Raw genomic sequence first — 17,040 nt, 5'->3', positions numbered from 1 at the left:
AGTCTAAAATTAAATCATCTATCAGGTCCCCATATAATCAGTAACAAATGTCACTGATGATAGTTTTTTTCTTCTATATTCAAAGTGTTTTTGTAGTTCTATTTGTTAAGATTTAATAAAAGGTTATGTTTCAAGGCTAAATCTTATCACTTATGGTATTCAATAGAAGTTTTAATTTCATAAGAGTAACAACATTTGAGATTCAGAAAAGAGCTTATTTCAGAAATGTAGGGAATATAATTTCGAATTTATATGTAGATATTTAGAAGCTCAGCTGCTCTTCTGAGAAAAAGAATCAATTTAAATATGTTTATGGTTCCATACAGGCATAACTACCTTGCTAGAGTGGTACCTTATTTTAGGCAGGTGCCTTTAACAGTGAAGATTTAAAACTGGAGCTAGAAGTTTCAGAAAGATGGAAGTCAACAGAAATGTTGCCTTCAACTTCAGTGAAAATCAGTGTTTTTACATCTTTTTTATGAATTCTTCGGATTGTTAGAACATGATGCTTCCCAATAGGACTTTCTTCCGTGGTACCAGGAAGCATTTCACAGAATAAGTCATGGAAGAGCCACGGGGAAGGAGATGTTGTTGGGGACATGGCTGGAGACACAAGCTTGGAAAGAGGCACTCTGAGCCAGGGCAGGGACACCCCAAGGGACCATGGCTGTGAGCGACCCACACGGGGGCAGAGGAAATGAGTAAGAAGCAGGAGCAGCAGAAAGAAACCATTTTGCACATGACCCCCTGCTCCTGTGCCACCCATCACCTCTCCGAAGGAACTGGGAGGGTCTAAGTGTAACCTGCAGCAAAACCCAGGGAAGCGAGACTAGGAAGTGGGGAGGTGTTTGCTTTAAGCTGAGCCTGGAAAAAGAGGGAGAAAGGTGATTCCTTACGTGTTTGTTTGATTGTTTATGTTCTTTTTTGCCCCATACCTGAATCGTGATCAGAAGTGGGTGTTAATCAGCAATAAATTAAATTATGTAAAAACTCCTCCAGCTGGGACTGTTTTGCCCATGACACCTGTGTATCTTCAATTGTAGTTGTCGAAATAGAAGAGTACTAGTAAAATGTCCCCTCAGGCTCAACTTATAAATTTATAGTGACGGAGAATCCTCCACAGCTCTTGACAATTTAGCAGCTCCTTACCATCCAGTACTTTCTTGCCATTGTTAAAAATATGTATTTTACTTGCAAGCTAAATTGCCCAATTTAGTTTCCAACCACTAGATTTTGTTATACATTCAACAGAGAGAGTGAGCTATTCATAAATTACTGTTCCTCATGGAAGTATTCACAGTTCATGATTAAGTCACTACTTTAACTACTTCCTCTTTCAGAATTTAAGTACTATGAACTCTCAGAGACTTTCACTTTCAGGTTTTCCAGTCTTTTAATCATTCTACAGTTATTTGGCAATTTCTCATCAAGGTTTCAATGTTATTCTTTACTTGTGGATACCTAAATTGGAGGGTTTTGGTTGCATATGCACAAAAGCCAAATAAAGAAGTAACATAATCTCTCTCTATCTTCTGATTTAAATCTTAATAGGACTGCTATTGCCAACTAAAGATACACTAATTTGTTAAACTAACAAACAAAACAGAACTCATTCTATTAAATTTGATGATTACACATGGAAGGATAATATGTTTTTCATTCAGTCTTCAGGTTTGTGCTTGCAAAATTTACCTTGACCATATTTGTTGCCTTAAATTGACTTGCTGTTATTTAGTTTTCATGGAGAAAATATCTATTTCTTTAGCATAGGTACACAAACATTAGTGAAACCATAGTTTCATGAAAGTTAAGTTATATTTTTGAAAGTTCTGTATAATTCCTAGAAAGGACAAAAAAGTATGTAGGTTAACTATGTATCAAAGTGCAATATGTATTTAAAGTTAAATTTTTGGGAAGTGTAGCCAGAGAAATATTTCAAACAAAATTCAAAAAATTAGCACTTTCTTTCCAGAATAGCCTGTTCATTTTTAGTCTATTAAACTAGCTCTATTAAGTGCATATAGATCATAACTATCATGAAAAGGAATACATAAAATCTAATAATCTAATGAAGCACCTCTCAGCCTTTGGATATATCTTGACAAAGTCAGAACTTCATCAGAAAAAATTCTGATTTTGAGAAGTTATTTTTGTCCTGAATGCCTAATTCCAAATATCTTGATAGACTTGAGAAGCCGAAGCTAGATTACTTAGAATGGACTATAGAAAAAACAGGTAACTAGCCACATAAAAGGCTGCTTTATAAATGTGCACCTCCACTTAAATAAATTCCTTGAGTCCAGTCACCTTTCCCATAGCAATGGCAAAGTATCAAAAAAGAGGAAGAAATAATGAGGAAGCTTGCCTCATTCAGCACTGTGCTTCATGAGAGACAGATTTAGAAATATTAGCAATTACAGCTACCTGGTTGGTGCCAAAGCAATTTTAAGTTAAATTAATTCAGTCCTAAAGTTATGTGCCTTTTTATTACTTTGGAGCAGGTTTTATTGAAAGAAATGTACAGTTCTCTTCTATTTTACCAACAAAATCTTAAACAAACACATTATTACAAACATTATTCAGGCTTACTTCTCTTCGATACAATATATACTGTGTTCAAACTGATGATTTTCACTAGAAATCTCAGTTGGGCTCAGCCCATACTTACCTCTTAAGCACACCAGGCACACCTTGGAGCCCTGATCACCATATATCTTCATCAGGTGTTTTCAGGGCTCCAAGTGTTGGTTTCTGTCCCTTTTGCAAACTAAGATTTTATTTCAATAAAAAGAAATCACAGGAGATGCTGATACATGACCCTAGTATACACTTGGGATGTGGACAGCATATGTATTCAGCATTCAGCATTCCATACTGGAACCAGTAATCAGGACTGATAAATTGGTTAATATTCAGAAGGGCAACTCCATTGCCATATATAACTTGAATAACACTTTCCTAAGAAAAGCCAGATATGGCATGAAAAGGATGTTCATCAAGTGAAACTTCCTTTTTCTTTCTTCATCGAATGTTCTTTCAGCAGAAAATAGTGAGACTCTACTTTCACACAGCTCACATAAACCAATAATAAGAACTATTATGTTGGAACTTGTAAGACTACATGCACAGTTTTTTTTTTCCCCAGTCTGTAATTGAGAAACAAACAGAAGGACTATTTAAAGGCTACCCAACGAAAATCAGAAGAAGAGGAACTAATAACTACCAATAACTAATAATTATAATTAAAAATGAATAGTAATCAATAATAACATGACCTGGATGAAGGCAGAGAGTGCACCCTCAGCAAGTTTGCTGACGATACAAAACTGGGAGGAGTGGCTGAGACACCAGAGGGCTGTGCTGCCATTCAGAGAGACCTGGACAGGCTGGAGAGGTGAGCGGAGAGGAACCTCATGAAGTTCAACAAAGGGAAGTGCAGGGTCCTGCACCTAGGGAGGAATAACCCCGTGCACCAGTACAGGTTGGGGGCTGACCTGCTGGAGAGCAGCTGTGTGAAAAAAGACCTGGGGGTCCTGGTCGATAACAAGTCGACCACAAGCCAGCAGTGTGTCCTTGTGGCCAAGAAGGCCAATGGTATCCTGAGGTGCATCAGGAAGAGTGTTGCCAGCAGGTCGAGTGAGGTGATCCTCCCCCTCTACTCAGCCCTAGTGAGGCCACATCTGGAGTACTGTGTCCAGTGCTGGGCTCCCCAGTACAAGAGAGACGTGGAGCTACTGGAGCAAGTCCAGCAAAGGGCCACGAAGATATTTAAGGGACTGTAGCATCTGTCATACGAGGAAAGGCTGAGAGAGCTGGGACTGTTCAGCCTGGAGGAGAGAAGACTGAGGGGAGATCTTATCAATGTGTATAAGCATCTGAAGGGAGAGTGTAAAGAGAATGGGGCCAGACTCTCCTCTGTGGCGCCCAGTGATAGGATGAGAGGCAACGGTCACAAACTGAAACACAGGAAGTTCTGTCTGAACATGAGGAAAAACTTTTTCACTGTGAGGGTGACAGAGCACTGGAACAGGTTGCCCAGAGAAGTTGTGGAGTCTCCATCCATGGAGATATTCAAAAGCTGTCTGGATAGGGTGCTGGGCAATGTGCTCTAGGTGACCCTGCTTGAGCAGGGGGGGGTTGGACTAGATGATCTCCAGAGGTCCCTTCCAACCTCAACCATTCTGTGATTCTATGATTCTGTGAAGAGCTAATAACTTCAAGAATTTTCTTTATTTTAATAAAGTTTATTTATGCTAATAAAGATCTAGTGCAGTGTTAGAAGAAAAAAAAAATTTTTTTTCAATTCTTCTATGCATTTTCCAACTGACAGCTCTGGGGACACAAAATTATATAAACAAAGGGAACAAAGCTTGTATGGTTGTGCCTTCACATATCATCTATGCAACACATGTACAGCAAATAAGTCCTATACATCTTGACACACACATTGGCTGCATCTATAGTTGTAAATTAAGAAGTATTCAGGACCTTTGCCAGCACTTAAATATGGTCATGTCTACTAATAAACTGCTGGAATATCCTCTGCTGAGATTTTGGCCCATGCCAAGAGGCAGCACTCCAGGGAGCTCCTGAGCTTGGTTCTCGAGCTGGAGCAGTCCAGGCACCCTTTGCAGAGGAGTATCCATGGAGGCACCTGGTTTGGGAGGCTAAGAGAGTTTATTAGCACACACATGTGCCATCCTGCCTCAGAGCTCACAAGCATTCCCTGGACAGTGAATTTAGTAGTTCAGATAGAGCCAGTATGACCTGCTGGGTAGCAAGGAACTTTGGGCAATGTCCTCCTGGTCTACTAGAGTAATACTTCCCAGTGGAAAAGGAGGACTCAGCCTTGCAGATATGCTCTGTACCTGGGGTGTAACTTTTATGTACAACATACCCAAATGCATCTGTAATTAAGAAGCAATAGTGATTAGTAACATCCAAGTACTTTGGGACAGTTTATATACACCTGTGCTGTGTAACACAGCTGGATTCCCAGTTACTTCAGTGTGAATATTGTGGAGTCAGACACTTTTTAACATGAGTATAAAGGATGGTAATAACTTTGGGGGTGTAAGCTGGTAGACAATTAAATAATTAAAAACTACAAGAAAAGATTATTATTTAAAACCAAGTGCAGTATGAGAAAATGCTACCATTTAAGCATAATAAACCAACTTTTCTATGCCATCAATCTTCAATAAAAGAAAATCCACATCTAAAAAACCCACACTATTTAATAATATTTTCTGTCTACCAGCAGGAGGATTTTTTTTTTTTAAGAATCACAAAAAAGAATCACAAAAGAATCACCTTTTCTGAATGTCTGATTAACATTTATTTCTTCTACGCTCCTGTACCTGCCAAAGCTAAGACCTGTCTGCTTGCCAGTATGATAGAGAACTTATTTATTTTCCACAACAGCTGCTCCTTGGCCAGGTGACAGGGGGCATTACTGCACTGGGCTGATATCAACAGCCTCAGCATTTGTTTTGCTGCACTTTGGTTGGCTGTTCAAATTCAGGGTCCTTCTGCATATGCACTCCAGTTCCAAAACAATCTCAATCTATTCTAAGCAAATAATCAAAACATAAATAAAACTACCGGGTTTCTTTATTTACCTCATACATGCTCTGAATATTGGTGTATCCAAAAAAAAAGTTTTTACATCATGCACTTTTAATGATTTTACATGAGGTGGCCCCAAATCATCTATTAATGTTCATTGCTCCTTGGCAAGTTACACAGATTTTTACACAGGTTAGAAAGCAACTTAAAATAGAATTAAAATTCTTCAATTGTGAACTGGTATCCATTTACACTTTCTAACACCAGGGCAAATAACTACAAACTATAAAGCAAAAGAAAAGCTAGCAAAAACCACATTAAATACAAAATTCTGCAAAATGTGCAGCAAGGTAACAAACTGCCGCTAATTTTAATTCACTGTTTATGATCAGCTAAAGTAGTTCCTTGAAATGTGTATTTTTCTACACTAAAATGGGTTTAATCCATTAGGTTCACCAGTTTTTAAATTATACAGATGCTATATTCATTATTATTTCATTGTTTTACTATTGTTACTTATTCAGGTCATTCTGTGATATTTAATACAGATACCTCTTTTTGTTTCAGAACTAGCTGTAGCTTGATGATAACATTTGCTGTGTCAAAGTACTGTTTTCTTAATAATGTGTCCTGATCTTAATGTTACAGTTCATTTTCTGTATGTTATTATTTTTCTTGAAGATCTTGAAATCCATTTGATCTTTTAATTTTTACTACTTCTTAATAATGATCAATAGGTATCTTACAATTTACTTTAATGTGACTTTATGGACTGGAATTGTTCAGAGTTTGCTTGTGTTTCTTGCTCAGTTTAACCAAAGTTTTGAAGAAGCGAGCAGAGAAATAATATGTATAGCAGGAGAACAACTTCTGCTAACACATGCTCTTCATGAGCTCCTCTTTCCTCAAGGAAAGCTAGCATACAGAGGCAACTTATAGCACAAGCATGTAAGGGTGAAATCAGAAAGGCCAAGCACAAAATTAGATTCAATCAGCAAAGGACAAAAAAAGTAACAAAAAAGTCACTCTGGAAATACATCAACAGGAAGAGGAACACCAAGGTGATTGTTAGTCTGCTACCTGAAGGAGAGGAAAAACTATCCTAAAAAGGTGGATTATAATCAGATAATTATCACAATTAGTACTAGAAACAAACAAACAGCACTATCTCAGCCTTGAATAGGTTAGAAAGTATTCAGATGAGCTGTATATTTAAAATGACAGGGGCATAATAGGCTTCATTTGATAGCCCTTGAAGAGGTAGCTGATGAAGTCAGAGGACCATTAAGAGTTATATTTTGATGAAGAATGGGTGATGCAACAAAGATTGGTGAAGGACAAATGTAAGTAAGTAAGTGCCTAGATTTCAAAAGGGAGAAAAGGAGGAGTGAAGGGAATTGGTATCACCAGCTTTGTTTCACTCTCTGGAAGAATGCTAGCACAAATGAATGGCTTGTAGACACCCCAGAGATAAATAGCAGAACAGCAACAGTCAACATGAATTTGTCAAGAAGAAGTCAGGTCAAACCAATATAATTTCCTTCCATGACAGAGTAACAGGCACAGTGGACCAAGACGCAGCAGATGTCATAGCTTGATTTCAATAAGGCTTTTAGCACTGCTTAAATAACATTTTGTTGAGTAAACTGGGAAAATATGGTCTAGACCAAACTGTTATTCAGTAAGTCAAAAACAGCCGGAAAACCATTCTTATATCGTCATAATGGGGAACATACCAGAATGGGTTCTGACACGACTCCAGTTCCTTCCAACATTTTAATTAATGACATGGACAATAGGACAATGAGTAATGAACAGGAGACTGGGCTAGATGAGATCCCTTCCAACCTGAATTATCTTATGATCCCATGGTTCTATTTTTCTAAATTTGCAGATGATACCCAGCTGGGAAGGACTGTGAGTTTGTTAGTGGATAAGATCAGAATTTAAAATGATCTTGACAAGTTCAAGTTATGGTTTAAAATATTAGGATAGTATTGAGTAGTGATAAATAGAAGATCCTACACTTAGAAATACTTAATTGTTCAAATGCAGGATGGGGAAGAAGTATCTAGAAGTGATTTTACTGGAAAGGATGCATGGGTTACTGGGACCAACTTGAACCTGAGTCAGACAGGCTGTGGGCAAAGCAAGTGCTATTCTGGGAAGCAGAAACAGAATTTTATCCTATAAAGCATACAAACCAATCCTACCACTCTACTCAGCCTCAGCTGACATAAAGTATTCACTCTTGGGAACTGCACTGCAAAGGATTTGAAGTAATCAGAGACAGTCCACAGAAGATCAATGAAAATGATAGGAGATTGGAAAACACGACCTACAAAGAAAGGCTTAATATTAGGGTTGTTTAGCTTAAACAATGGAAAACCAAGAGAGACAAATTAACAGTCTAAGTATCTAATGGACTGCTGGGAAGAGGAAAGGAATAAGTTATTTTCAATGTCTGTGAAGCATAGATAAGACTGAATGGGCTTAAATTGCAGCTAGGAAGATTTGGGTTAAACATTAGGATAAGCTTTCTAATTGTAAGAACAGTGAAGCACTGAAACAAATTGTCTCAGTCACTGGAGGCCCTTAAGAAAGGGTTAGGCATACCACTGTCAGCAACAACACGGCCACAGCTAAGCTTAACATGGGGCAGGAGGGACAAGCTGGCCTTCAGATTCCTGGCAAGCCTATTTTTGTGATTCTGTAATTTATGAATAAAACCAGCCTTCTTTTTGCATCACAAGAAATACCCTAATACATAATCCTGATTTAGACATTCTTCACGGCCCACTTTCCTAATGCTTTACTCTCCTTTGGTAGTCTTTAAATATAATCTTTTTTTTTTTTTTTTAACCATGTCACTTCAGCAACAATCATCAGATGCCAGAGAGAGAGGAACCCCTTGTGACTGACACATCACACGTATTTCTTTCTATTTCTCCAAAGTGTTATTTCATTTTCTGCCTAAGTCTCTACAAATCCTTTTTTATTAAATATTCAAGTACTGCTGGCACTGGCATATATATCATTCCTCTTTACTGTCACCTACACACTTCATAAAGATCTTTATATTCCTTCTCTGAAAAATTCAGAAGATGTGAGATACAGAAGTGCTGTGCCTCAAGTCCAATAACAAAGCCCCTTGAATCACATGTCTATTTTCACTGCCCTTTCATTTTATTTTAAAGAAGCCTAAAAAAGAAATGTGTATTTTTTCCCCATCCATCTCAGTTGTGTTCTAAGTTAACGGAAATGGATGCTGCTGACTGCATATCCAGATTACTTTTGGAACTGTCTTACACAGTGAAGAACATAAATCAGCTAGGCTTAGCAATATAAGCAAAGATTTTTACAAACAGGAGACTAAGCTAAGGGCCTGAAATTCCTATTTAGGAAACCAAAATAAAAAGATCCTTATTTTGAAAAATTCTGAGCATACAGCAACTTTTTAATATCCTAACTAGAAACTTTATAAAACATCATTAAACAGACATTTTTAAGAACCTAGCAATAAAGTTTTATAATGCTATACTATCAAATAGTTGTGGATCTATTTTTTCCTTAGATATTTAAAACTTTCTCCCATCTAAGAGCTACAAAAGATGTTCTTAATATTTCCAAACCTGCACAGATGTTGAAATTTTAAAACAATTGGCACGATCACTTGTTCCAAAAACATAAATGAACTTGATTTTCACTAGTCTTACGCCAACTCTCTCCTTATCCTTGCTTATTTTCAGTGACAAAAATATCTTCTTTGGCTATGTTTTCCTAATACTCTAAGGACATTTATTTGGACTTGCTGAACTGTAAATACTCACTTCTGGACGGAACCCAGGATAAATGGTCTATTCTGGCTGCTGTGGCTTCACTGCTGCTCACACCTATTAAAATATCTGAGGCTTGGACTTTTCCTCTCAGTAACCTAAAGGAAGGCAAGGCACATATGTTAGGATTATCACATTTTCAGAGCTAATTTTATCTTTATTCTTTTCCCCAAAGACTCCATAACATGGTCTCAATGAGCAGCCTAAGTAAACAACTGAAGGGTGTAGCACTGTGTGCAAGTCTGTCCTTCATCCTCCAGATTTGTTTCTTTAAAAGCCAGAAATGCACACAGTGGCAAAGACTCTGTGCAATGGACCCTGGGTTGAAAGTTCACAGTGAGGAGGAGTGAAAAAAGTGATTTTTCAGGATGAATCTGAGCAGTTTGGGAAAGAACTTGAGGCAGACAAGAGGGTTTACAGCAAGGCCTAGTATTTTCAAAAAAAAAAAAAAAAAAAAGTGTGCCCTTTTTATGTTAATAGCAACAGATGTTTATTTACTCAACTTAGCAAGATTTCTTATTCATAGAAGTTAATTATTCAAGGTATTAATCTTATTTTCAAACATGATTTTTTTTCTGTGGTATCTTAAGTTGTCCTCTACCCTGGCTGTACCTGCATAAGGATGCTCAGAGATGCCTGTAGAAAATTCTTGGCTTTTCTTTGGCAGGACCCAAAGATATGACAATGAAGGCTGACCTAAGCTCTAAAGGACTGGGACCATGCACACAGAACAGAAGGGCTTAGACAGGTGACCTGTACACAGAAATTCACTTTTATCCAGGTTGTCATTAGCGCCCCAAAATTATAATCCAGACATTTTCTCCCTCGTGGATATGTGAAACAACTGTTGATTTCATCACTGCTGGTAAGTCAGTCAGCACCTCCCGGGTTGAGAGCATGAACTTTTAGTACTTAAAGTAAGTGGCTGCCATTTAACTGACAGGTATAACAAACTCCTCTTATAAGTGCTTGCTATGTATTTTTACAGTACCAGCAAATGGTGTACAGATGTCTGAAATGGCTTGATGGATATTATCTCAACAAACGCTGCTTTGGTTCTATGATGTCCAGCTCCGTTTCCATAAAAACCAGCAGCACTATTAACATGCTGTTTCCACAAGCAGGTACCAGTGGGTACCAATGCCTGTGACTCCATTTACACTCTTTATCATGTAAGGATGTCTCCAAAGTGGTGCTACTCAAAGCTACCACTATCGGGTGGTATTTTGGCGCAAGACAAGTGATCTGACAAAGACCAGGCTTGGTAAGAGCAGAACCTTCAGTCAGTGCTTTCAAAGGTAGTTGCCAAGTGCAGGAAAAGATGGTGTGAGCTTCAGGGGATCATTTCTATCGAAATCCAAGCGCAAGGATTGGGGGGGAGAGGAGGGCTTGCTTTCACTACAACTAAAGCCCCACACTGAAATGAAAGCAAGATTTCCAACTGTTTTCTCCCAGTGCACTGCCTGCTATCACAAAGTAGCAAGGCATAAGAAACCTCCTCTCGCTAGGAAGTGTCCAGAGAGATTGGGTCAGTATGGCAAACTAACTAATTAAATTAAATGACCCATCCTTGAATGAAGCATTCGATTAGGGAATGCATAACACAGAATGAAGCATCTTATACTGAAGTACTGCATCTAAAAAGGGCAAAGCATTGCTGGAGGAATACGAGAGAAAACTATACAGGAAAAAAAGAACAACCCAGAACATCTGTATATTCAGGGTTGTTTTTCTGTGTGTTATGTGCTTTTGCTGATGGACAGGAAAATTGAAGAGAATCAGACATAATTTCTTTCCTAAGAACAAAGCAGCATGTTTTCTCCTGATGCCATCTGCTGGTTGAACTGATATGGTCTGTCTGGGCTGACCTAAGAGGAGAGCATCACAAGGCTTAACTTACTAATATTGATAAGGTACTTGAAAAACACTACAGAAGAGCCATATATTTATTTTTCAAGTTCAAATAAAAATGTGCAGAAACATTTTACAGGTTTTTAAAGTAAAAAGGAAAAGGATAAAAGTAAATATTTAGCTCTATCAGATTAAGAAAATGATTTGAATGCCATTTGCTTAGGTGAAATATTGTTAAAAATTAGCTTGAAAAGCTATTACCACCAAAAGCTGGGCTAGTGCCTGATTTTGCAAAGCTCCATGCAAAGATAGCTATCTAAGCAGAATGAGATAATGTAAATAACAATCTGCATGACATTATGAGGTGAGTTTCCCAGGTAGGTGTTGGGATATGAAAAAAGGTCATTAGATTATAAACTATACAGGCTGGCACTGTCTTCTTTATGGATTTACAAATATTGGCAGAAGAGGCTGCTGTTCCCTGCTAACAAGACCATCAGATGCTACCACAATTCAAATAATAATGATAGGAGGCTCGACAAAAATGGACCTGAGGAAGTGCTGTCCTGAGTATATCTGAGGGGGCCTATGAAATAGCTATTTGCTTGCCACCATCTCACCCTTCCACCCTAACCAACCATACTTAAAGCTCTCTTTGCAGGGTAAAATGTTGATTTTATTTTTAAAATGGAATGGCTACTAAATTCCCATTTCAGGAAGACCTTGCAGAGTGTAAAAGCTACTTGATTTCAGGATATTTTGAACTGATAGCCTTTCATGTACTATGGACATTTAATTTCTTCCGCTGCGGGGATGAGAAATGAGAGAGGTGTGTACCTGGATGTGGTGTTGTTAAGTATATTCTGGAGGCGGTTGCTGACAGAGTCAAAGTACTAAAATACACCAGGCATAACTACCCAAGGCACTTTCATCCACAAACTGTTCTACTTACAACAACTTAATATACAACACCTAGTTTTACTTTACTATTATAAGATGATAATACTTGAGTTACATCAGAAGTCATTCAGCCTATGTTTTACATCATTGTAATTTAAAACTCTTTTATGTAGGACCAATTTTTCTCTCTCATTTCTATTTCACCAACCTGTACATACAATGGATGTGCACAAGTAGGGTCTTCTGCCTAAGGCACTGAACATAAAATAAACAAGCAAATGACAAATATTATTTTATCTCTTTATTTTTTTCAGAATATTTTAATATTGAAGCCCAAGTTGTTATTTTCAAGGGACAAGGAAGGGAAAAGGAAAGGGAGAAGAGAGAAGTTATGAAGACAAACCATTTTATTTAATTTATGATTTTGTGAATGGTCATTTCTGTAGGCAACAAAATGTTCTGTTTTCTTAAAAAAAAACAAACAAACAGCACCATTAAAGAAAGCATGATCCCTGAATTCTAAACAAAACACTGTCTCAAAACCAAAAATTGTTAAAATGCTTGTTTCACCCAGTCCATCTAGGTGGGTAACAAAGCAGAGCATAACAGCATTAAACTGTAGCAATCCTGCTGAAATCAACTACCCCCCCTTCGGAAGATTCAGAGAACCATTTTCTGAGCTTGTCCTGTGGGAATAATATTTTCTTTGGTAGAGGACTGAAGGAGGGTATTTACTTCACTGAATATGGATGGAAAAAATATCTATGAATGTTAGGGATTTCCCCAATAAATCTATACTTCTCATGCATGTTAAGTATGAGTGGATTTCACATTGCTGTTATACTGCAGGAGTAATACTGCCCTATAAAGGCATAGAATGGCTAATGTCGAACAGATGTAAACATTCAGAATACTGACCAAAAAAACCCCCAAAAACATACACACAAAAAACCCTGTACTGAAAATGTGAATCGAGTTACGTTTCTGTAAAGCAGAAAAAATATTTTACAGCAGTACAAGAGAATTATGGCAACAAAGTAAAGCACTTTTCTTGTAACATTCATGAACAGTACAAATACAACAAAGTTATTCTATGGACTAAATTATTCTTTAACTATCAAATATAGTACAAAGCGAAATATTATGTGCTATAAAAGAAGCAGCTCCTTAAATTAGACTAAAAAATGCTTTTTTGTTGGTTTTACAGTGACAAAGCATGATGATTGAAGACAACAGGATTTCATAGATTCAGAAACATTTAGCTACACAGGTCCATGATAAACCCACTGAATGTGTTGCTGCTCCCTGCAGTGCTGCGCCGAGCCGCAGAGGCCAACGCGCGGCGCTGCTGCTGGGGACTGCAGGCGTCAGTCAGGGTTTCCAGCAGGGCCCTTCATGCGTGTCAGCTAAGATGATCCCTTCCGGTGACATTTCTCATCACGTCTCGAGTGTTTATCCTGGTACTTCACCACACCTTGGAGAAACTGCTAAACCAGAGGCTACAATAGCTTTTCTGAAATTGTGCGTGTGTTTATAAGGGGACGGGGGTGCAGCATAAGGTAATTTTACTTCAGAAATTGCATTATAAAGCACCATATGCATCAGTTTATAAACTGCGCAAGGAGCTGCAGGGCCCTGAAAAACCATCTGCACGTTCTGTAGCTTACCCTGACAACACGCACCACCCTCAAGAAGGAAGTCTATAGTACAGAGAATATATGTTTTGCTTTATGGCTCAACCTTGATTTTTGTCTTTTAAACATTACTTTATTTCATGTACTAGACCTCAGCAGGTAAATAAAATGCAAATAGGGAGCATCCAGTTCACTATTTCTTTTTTGTGTGTTTTTTTTTTTAAACATTATTTCAAAGGGAATTTTTGCTTGGAAAATTAGTTCTGCACAGGAACACACAAACACACACACTGCAAATGCCCTAATGTTATCTGCATATCTCACATGTATGCAATTAAAAAAATAAAGAGGGAGGAAAGAAAAAAGAGTGTTTCTCCCTCTCTCCCAAAAGTGCTGCTCCTGGGGTAGGAGTGGGGTAACAACTTCGGAGATTAAAAAAAAAGTAAGGATGTAAATTATACATGCTGGACACACACACACGCAAACACAGAGCAGTGTGATCTTCAGCAATTCTTTCACCACTTTTCAGCGCATAAACTATTAACACCCAATGTTGCAAACTACATGGTCATTAGAAAACATAATGACATTGGGCTTGAAATTTGGACAATTAAACAACAAAAAAGGAATTGCTCAAAATTAACTTCTAAATGTGATTGTGTTCTCATTTAAGACCATGGGTCACTTTTCCCCAAGCATCTGTGTGATGTAAGAATCCAAGTAAGATTTTCAGTCCTAATTGGATTCAGTCAGGCTCCTAAATCACCGCAGTCGCTTTTGAAAATTTTAATACCCTAAAACTATTAATTAGTAACAACACTTCACAACTGTCTCTAACTAATTGGTTAAATTTATTCCTGGTGCAACTCCGGTGACTCAAGAACGGAATCAATGGAACTGCACTATGGAAGAGTTTGGTCAGTTCAATAATATAACATAGCACCATTCAGTCTAATGCCATTTAAAATAACATTTTATCATCACCTCACACATGCAAGTTGCAATCCTAATACAAAATGACAATATGACAGGAATGAATGATCTACCACATCAGCCACACCCTTATCCTCTGAACAAAGTAAAACTTTTCTGCGGCTGGAATTTATTTCTGTATTATGTCAGTCAATACAAGAAGTATTTCAAGATGCAAGTACAAACAAATATTGACTTATGTGGTGTGGACAGGAAAACCTGAGCTAGAAATAAGGATTCCCAGCTGGCTTATATAAACACACGTTATTAGAATTCTAAGACTGGTTACTCTCTTTAAAGAAATAAAAGTAACCTACCTATACCAAGTATAAATACAATACAATACAATTCCAATACAAAGGCTCCTCGAATATGAATTTGATATGCATTAACTGACTATACCCATGCTACTCATGAGTATTTTCCAGTCACTGTTTTTCCAGCAGCTGTTATAGCACTGGATGTTAATTTTCAGATGGATACTTTTAGGTTTTTGCTTGGCTCGTTTACTGTTTTCCTACCAGAAGACCTGAAAGTGCGGAGAAGATGTTTCACATTAAGGAGCACTTTTGTATAGAAAAAATATATTATTGTATCAGCAACAAATTTGTCAGTGTAATTATAAATGGCCTTTGTATCACACAGTGTCAAAAATAATATTGATATGTTGCCAATTAAGACAAAATAGAATACAAGGGTGCACCACAGAGCTTCCTATGGCAGGAATGTATGTCATTAGATATTCCAGCTCACTTTTAAGACAATAAATGGCATTTACCATGTTTGCAAAAATGGTCCCACAAGAAAATAAATGTGGTTCCTCCATTTAGTAGAACCTCGCTAATATGCACCAAAGTCTGGGAGACCAATCACCCCTTATGAGCAAGTATGCAAACAAAGATCATATAAAAAAAGTATAGTGTAAAATGTAGTCTACTTTTTTATTTCCTAAATGTCATCTTATCATTCACATTAATATTTGAGAATGAGACAGTAAATGCAGCTTTACATACTTATTAAAACATTGAAATCTAAGCAGTATTACACCTCACACATTCTTATTACATCTTTCTCTGAGAACTGTGGAAGGTTTTTTGAGCAGACTGTAAGGTATTTGGATTAGTGAGGTTCTACTGTAATGGTAAAAATAACATTTCTCTCTGATGCTCCTATTTGGGCAGACCCAACCACATACTGGCAGATGGATGACTTGCACTCCACATTTAACGTTCTTGAATTGGGAGTAAAAAAACCTAAGGTATTTTCATCTCCCCAGCAACTGCATGTGCTTTATCCCTTTATAATATTTTCCTTTTAAGCGAATAGGGACCCAAAATTATTGTTGTTCTTCTCTGATGTTACAGTGGCTAATGCATCTGGAATGCAGCTATAGTCCTAAATGTAAATACAGTACTGGATAAATACTGAAGATGATTACTTTAAAGATGCAGTATCCCTTTTAAAAATGCCTTTTTGTGTCCAATTTCTGAAAAGCAAAGTAAGTAAGTGGTCTGAATTCCTTTAAGAAAAAAAGGTAGTGTTATAAGTAATTTTAAGAATTACTTTAAATGACAAAACTCTGAAATATAATTTAAATAGAGAGTAATTCACATAAGAGCAAAAATAACTCATAATCTAATGTTCAACTCAATACACAATTAGAATCTTTCTGTAACCATTCACCATAACAATGCATCAATTTTAGGCACAGAAAGGGTAAAACATCCAGAACCTGTTACATAAGTCTGACCCTATATTTAGGACTGACAAACCAAGTGGACAGATTAGAGAGGAAAAAACAGATATAAAATATTTGAGTAGGAAACAGGAAGAGAAAACAGGATTCTAATCTCCAGTGGAGAAGTTGCTTTCTCCAGTCTCTGCTGAAGCCAGTCAGATTCCAGTGCTGGTCCTACTAACCCATCACATTTGTAAATCTTTCTCAAAGAGTCAACAAGAAGAGATGATGATTAAAATTTCAGTTCCATAATCCCTGGCAGGCACATGAGGGAACTCCTCTAACAATCTAACTTACTCCTTTTTTGCTAGGTGAACTGGCTATATGGTAGCCATAGATAGTAAAAGTCAATTAAAGAAAATATTTATTATCAGTAGAAAAAATGCAAACCAACTTAGATGCTATCATGGCTGACAACCACACCTTTCCACCCCACTCAAAATAAGCAGTCAGTATTCAGTATGTTATTCATTCTGCATAGTTATTCCACTTTTTGTAGAGTTAGTCTTCCATTGATCCTTAACCTGCAGCTTGTATTAAC

Source organism: Apteryx mantelli, chromosome 2 (assembly GCF_036417845.1).
Source record: "Apteryx mantelli isolate bAptMan1 chromosome 2, bAptMan1.hap1, whole genome shotgun sequence".
NCBI classification, from domain to species: domain Eukaryota; kingdom Metazoa; phylum Chordata; class Aves; order Apterygiformes; family Apterygidae; genus Apteryx; species Apteryx mantelli.
The sequence above is the reverse complement of the archived record's forward strand: the minus strand, read 5'-3'. Positions refer to the sequence as shown.